Raw genomic sequence first — 7,308 nt, forward strand, 5'->3', positions numbered from 1 at the left:
GTATAAGCCAGTAATATTTGCAGGGTTGATTGCACAATCAATGACACAAAGTGAATAACAACATCACAATGCAATCAAATGTTGAAAATGAGAAATGCAACGTATAGAAATTCTAATCCTGATAGAAGAAGTAGCATGAGTTTTCAGTAGACTGAAGTAAACCACTGGTTTTAATCTCATACCTAACTGCCAGAATGGTTTAGCTTTATTTTTTATTTTTGTTTAATATACACATGAATTTAACCTTCAGAAGCCTTGTTGTATATAGAATGGGTTTTATTCCTGAAGCCATATAGAATGTTCCTCACTGGCCTTAAAAAAATAACGTAGCACTTGGGACCAAAGATGAAGCCTAAGATCCCTGCACTGGAGGCCAAGATGGAGAAGACCTCCACAGCCACCATGACCTTCCCCTTGGTGCTGTGGTAGACAGGGAGGAAGGTGATCCAGACACTACAGAACAACAGCATGATGAACATCAGGAACGTGGCTTCATTGAATGTGTCAGGAAGCTTCCTTGCTAGGAAAGCCACAGTGAAGCTCCCAATAGCCAGGAAAATTAGGTATCCCAGGATGCAGTAAAAGGTCACAACTGATCCCTTGTTACACAGGATGATGATGTGGCCGTGTTCCCAGTTTGTGTCTGTGTCAATGAAGGGTGGAGAGGTTCCAAGCCAGATTCCACAGGTAGTCTGTTGGATCAGTGTGCAGATGGGAATAAGGTATTTAGGTGTCCTTGATACCAACAGCCACCTCATCCTTTTTCCAAGAGATTTACTATTTAAAGCCAGAATCACAGTGAGAGTTTTGGCCATGACAGTGAAGTAACCACTGTGAACACAATTCCAAATGTGGTCGGCTGGAGGATGCAGGTGGCCATGTTAGGACGGCCAATGAAGAACAAGGAACAGAGAAAACAGAAGGTGAGGGAGATGAGCAGGATGTAGGTGAGAGCCCTGTTATTGGCCTTGACAATGGGAGTGTCTCAGTGTTTCACAAAAGGTCACAAGAGCAACATTTATGAGTACAGAGAAGAACACAGCCTTGCCTGCCAGAATCATTTTAAGGGATCTTCATAACCCAGAAAGGTCACAGATTTTTCAAGGCCATGGTTTTGGTCTCGGTTGGCATACTGATGATCTGCACACTTCACACACTGATCCATGTCTGGTGAGGAGTGCAGGTTACCAATAGTTAAGGTTCAGTTTTCACGCCTCCCCTACAGCACAATGGTAAACTTTTACTCTTTTTTTGCTTTAGATAAAAATGAATTCTACATAGCAAATAATTTCAACCAAACACTTCCCATTTTTGTTGTTGTATCACCTACAAAGTTACTTTAACTTCCTTAACTTATCTGACATATTCATGACACCATTTTGTAATTTTCAAAAACACTAAAGTTATGCCTAGCTCACCAAATTAAACCTCTGTAAATTAGACCTGGTTTTATTCATAAACCCTCAAATTTATTTAGAATTATGCTCTATTTTTTATGACATAGATAATTAATAAATTCTCTGAAGTAGAGGTGATCAGTAACACTTTTTAAGTGGGTGAAGAAGTCGCAACATCCTGCATCTCATTGTCATTTTCACCATATGCATGTTCTAGTTTGGAGTACCTTTGCACTGAATCAGTACATTTATTTGTAGGGTTCTGGCATATTTCCAGTATGAATTTGTCCTCCCACAATCATATTTCAACCTGCACTAACTCCAGTCTATTTGTCATTATTCTATGTATTTTTTTAATGTCAAGAGTCTTTCAAAACAATCATGATTTTTATCCCTAGGTAATATATACATTAAGATATAGTAAATGTCAATGTTTAAAAAAATTCACTTAGGACTTATAACTGCTATGCAGAATATAATACATTCATACACATTAACCTCATAGTCCATCACAAGTAAATTCAAGGTGAATTTCACAATTATATATGAACACTACCTTATGAACATATTCATGTTATGTGTTCTGTTTCTGAAAATTATCTTTATGCTTGGCTCACGGGACCAAGGCTGAAATCCAAGTTACTCAGGAGATAAAGACAGGGTGGATTGCATCTCAAGGCCAGCTAGGGAAAAACTCAGATCCCCTGTCAACAAATAAGCTTGGAGTGGTGTTGGCACCTGTGTTCCCAGTTTTGTGGGCTGCTGTTTAGGTCCATCACAGTACAAGGAAAAGCATGTATCTATCTACAAGTTAACTGAAGCAAAAAAGGACTGGGATTATAGATCAAGTGGTAGAGCACTTGCCTAGCAAGACCAAGGTTCCAAGTTTTGACTCTGGAACCATTAATCAATCAATAAATTAATTCATAAACAATGCTTTCATTTCTTTTACTGACAGTATTGTCTTGGCCTAGATCCCAGAATAAGTTGTATTGGAAATTGTTACATTCAGCATTTTTGTCTCATTCTTGTTTCACCATTGGACCCCAAAATGTGAAGCTCTTTTTTGGGATTCTGTAAATACCTTTTATGGGAATAAGACAATTGACACCTGCTTACTTAGTAAGACCAGTTCTATTACTATTCATTTTAACATACAAATGGGTATGGTATTTAATTATACATTTGTCAAGTGTTGGTGATATTATTATATGTTTGAAGAAACTAGTTCAAATCAATAAACTAGTTGAGACACAATTGAATTCCATAGCATATACCAAGTCTGGTCATTTGAAGTTCCCTTAAAATACCTTGAACAAGAAATATGATTTTAGTTCAAGAAGGAAAATGTCCAATATACTTCTTCTCTTCTATATTGTCACATATGGGGAACCAAGTTTAGCTCTTCTCATAAGATGAATTTTATTGTCCCATTCTTCTTATTCTCTGAAGGAGTTTAAGAAAAGGAGCATTTTTAAATTCTTGAAATTTTAATAAATTTCACCAGTGATGTATGTGATGATCATAAAAATAGTCATAGATGATTCAATTATGGTTTTAACTTATTACATATATTCAACCGTGCAGGTTTCTGTGTAGTGCTGGGGATTGAACACAAGACCTCAAGTACCCCATGCCTTGGCTCTATCCCTGTGATACACTCTAACCCTTGAGATGTTCAATTCCCCCTTCTGACAGTTTTTAAGTCCAATGACTGAGATTTGTGATTTTTAGTTATATTTTAAAATGTGTTAATTAAGTTCTTATGCTATTTTTTCTGGGTTTTTTTTTCAATCTGGGGATTGAATTAAGGGCTCTATTTTTAATATCAATGTGAACTTGAACCATCCCCCTGTGCCCATTTCTTTTTTAGGTTTTTTACAGACTAGGTACCACAGTAACTTTGCATGGGCTGGCCTCAGACCATGATCATCTTATATCTGCCATCTGAGTAACACGATTACAGGCACACAACAACACATCCACCCATGATATTGACGTAATTCTGCAGAATTTCACAAATGATGCCCTGTTACAAAGTTTTCAATTTCTTGGTGAACACTCTTTTTAGGGTTCTTATCACATTTATTTATATTAGAATACACCTTAACATTGATATTCCTTTGTTGTATTGTCATTAAATATATTTTCTTGTTGTAGTGGTTCCCTTGTTTCTTTGTCTGTAGATTGCTTTTCCTTTTCTAGATTGTGAAAGGTACTTGTATACATACAATGTCTGGAATTTCTGGTTGGATGCCTGAGTATGTATACCATTCCCTCAAGTCCATTCATAATATTTTCATTATTTATGATCTTTATTTAAATTGTTCTTTAACTGTGGGATGTGTAAACAAGTATTTGCGAATATATAAATTGAAGATAGTGGCATTGTCTATAGAGAGTTCTTTATCTGAGCAGAGTGAACTTACATTAAACCCCGTGGTCATAAAGAATAAAATATGTAAATTAAGGACATGTTGTCAATCTCAATATATTTCAAAGTGAAATTGAAATCATGCAAGTATGCTGCTTAACTAAGGTACATATGAATCATAAAGGAAATGAAAAAACTGTGATGTAGAAGTGTTTCTAGCATGTACTATTTAATATAAATCTGGACATTGTGAATGTAATATGGTGACTGTGGCATCCTGAAATGTTCTGTATTCATTTGGATCTCTATTGTACATCATTTTATCCAACTTTCTCTGGGTTTCTGACAGATGGAACCATTTTCAGGTTCTGTGATTATTACAAGAATTCATAGAATAAAAATCTAGTTGACATTTCTCCCACTCATTTAACATAATATTAGTGTATGTGTGTCTCTGTACAAATTTATGACACTTTTCCAATAGGTCTTTGTGTATTCATTGTAGACCTATTACACTGGTTTGTGTTCATGTCATTATGAGTTGTGTGTCTTTTTACATGTGGAATGTTGGCTTGTTTTTCTTGGAGAGGCTGGGGTAGAAACTGAGGGTTTTGTACTTGCAAAGCACTCTACCACTTGGTCCCAGCTCCAGTCCATTTTCATCTGGTTGTTTTTGATATGGGGTCTCATACTGCTTGCTTGGACTGGCCTTGAACTGTAATCCTCCTGATCTCAGCTCTCAAGAAGCTAGGATTATAGGTGTAATCCACCAGCACCCAGGTCTGCCATCTGAAGCTTAAAAAGAATTTATTACAATATACATAAACCTATCCCTTAAACCAAACTAAAATTTCTGAGGACTTGGTCTTTATCAAGCATTTTCACAAGCACTCAGAAAATAAACATGTTAAAGAACCATGTATGCACAGTGAGGTACAAGTAGGAACACATTTTTCCATAACATTACTCCAAAATTCTACAATAGAGACCAAACTTATGTAGAGAGGAGAGGTGCAAGGTATTTTCTTGAGAAGGTAATGCATAAAATTAATATAGCGATGAATCAACTATGCAAATCATGGTATATGGGCTGTGTTGTTTCAAAGGTCAATGTGATACTTTGTACCATTTCATCTGCAAATGGATGTATGTAGACCTTTCCTATGCAGTCCACTTGCAGGGATTTTCCCCCTTCAGGGAATATTGGAAACTCTTTAGGCTGGGTGGGAGTTTCTCCATAAGTCATAGACTTACCTGTCCCATTAGAAATCTCATTCTCAGGGCAAGGGATGCAATCAAAACAACAGGGAGTCTTTCCCTCCTGAGGGGCTCTCCTGAATCCAGGACCACAACTCTCACTGAAAACAGTGAGGATTCTGATGAAAATCAGATATGTATTGGTGACTGCAATTTCCCTTGTATTTCAATAAGTCCAGTGTTTTACTGAATTGGTTCATTAAGAAATATTAATTTTCTGTACTCAAATCCTGTAAATTCATTGCACATTATTAGGTTCTGACCATGACATGACACAATGGCTTATGTGTTAAAGGCTTGGTCCCCCGCCCTGCTGCTTTTTAGAAAGCATGGATCCTTTAAGCATTGATTTCAGTGGGAGGAAATTTGGTCATTAGAAGTACACAGTTAAAGGTGATAGTGGTACCCCAGGGACAATCCTGTGTCTGTCTTTGTTCCTCTGTTGCCATGAGGTGTGTACTTACTTTGCTACCTGCTCCAACCATGATGCTCTGCTTTGCCATAGACCATTAAGGAATGGGTCAAATGACCACGTACTGAAACATTCAAAACTGATAGCTGAATAAATCCTTCTTCCCTGGAAGCTGATTTTTCTCATGTATTTTGTCACAGTGAGGGACAGTCAAGTAACACAGACAACATATATATTTTAGGATTTTGAAATATAAACACTTAGAAACATGTTGATAAGCAAATGTGTTCATTTCTCACCCATGATTCAGATAATAAGAAAAAATCTCTAAGTTGGAAGTTATTAAATGAACATTACTGGATCATGAATCAACATCAGGAATATTAAATCTGACAAAGTATTCCTTACTGATGTATGAAATTCAAAGCTTTGTGATTTGATGCAACTCACATCTATAGTTCCCGAGTTCCATTCTATCAGATCTTCATGTAGAGATAATTGCTGACCATGTGGACCATATGTGGAAAACCTTCCTACTTTCACCCTATGCCTAAGACCTTCTGGAAAATTCCAAAAGTTGAGAATGTCATACTCTGCCTCCAATTTCCTTTTCTCACCCCAAATCACTTGGTCTCCAGTGGGGTTGTTAAACTAAATGCTCTTCAGAAAGGAGTGGAGCTAAAAGAGATGCATCATCCTATGATGAAGTGGATTCCATGGCTAAGACAGAAAATCTGAACTGAGAAAACCTCCTTATTGGCTTAATACTGCTTCTTGACACAAGTACAACAATGGTGTAGTACAAAGGAAAAGCTAGAGAACCAAAATATCATGATATCAAATGCTGGTCACAGATCAGAGGATCAAAATGACAGTTTCAACAGAAAGCACCAATGTCACATTTAACTATAATGAGTGAATCTGAGAATGAGATAATTTTTAACCTCCTGGAAAAACCTAGTAGGTATGTATTTTATGAATGAATGTAGAGATTCAAATATCAAATAGGTTCATTAACACCTAAACTGGAATTAAATCAAGTCATTGATATAAAATACCCTCTACAGTCTCTAGCAGGACTTAGGTACTCAAGGACTTCATTCTCTTTTTCTTCTTATTTAAAAAACTACTTGTGAAATGCTCACTTTATCATAGTGAAAACATTTTCCATGTAGGTTGTTGAGGCCATTTATAATGGAAAACATTGATGTTGAATATAAACACATTTCTTCTTCACACATTGCCCCTCGTATTCAAGAACACATCTACTTAGGTCTAGTTATCTCCTATAAAGTAAAAAATGTATACTTCCTATTGTGCTGTCTGAGAAAGTATCACAAACTACTTATTTGTCTATGAAATCAGTTCACAAAGAGACGTTCCTGATGTTCTTGATGTAACATCCAGTGAAAAAGCCATTACCTGAGAAAGGGAAAACACCATCCACTTTCCTTTTCCCACTGTTTGCATTTGGATTTGATGAAGTAACATCTCATGAAGGGTATGGGCCACAACATACACAGAACTGTAAATATTGTAACTCTCTTCACTCATGTCTGTTTCAAAACGATTCCCTGGTAACGAGTCCAAGGAGGCATTGTGTGGACAGTTTTAGATATTCCACACTGAGACTCAGAAAATGAGCTATTTAAAAACATAGTAGCTTGGTGACAGTCTTCTGGGTATTTGGAAGGGTTGGCTGTCTGGACAACATTTCTTAAACCAAAAATGTCTCCATGGTGGTGTGAAAAAATAAGATGTCCATAGAATGAATCTGAAATGATATATATATTAAACTTGTTATATCCCATTTAGAATTCATGACCCAGACTTTGCCTATCATAACCTATCCCCAAAACCATACAATA

General features: G+C 36.5%; 1 pseudogene; it reads right to left on the reverse strand.

The window, feature by feature from the left end:
* Positions 1-239: 239 nt before the first annotated feature.
* On the reverse strand, positions 240-7,039 carry LOC141424256 (vomeronasal type-2 receptor 116-like; annotated as a pseudogene).
* Positions 7,040-7,308: the final 269 nt, after the last annotated feature.

The sequence above is a fragment of the Castor canadensis genome, chromosome 6 (assembly GCF_047511655.1).
Source record: "Castor canadensis chromosome 6, mCasCan1.hap1v2, whole genome shotgun sequence".
Lineage (NCBI taxonomy): Eukaryota > Metazoa > Chordata > Mammalia > Rodentia > Castoridae > Castor > Castor canadensis.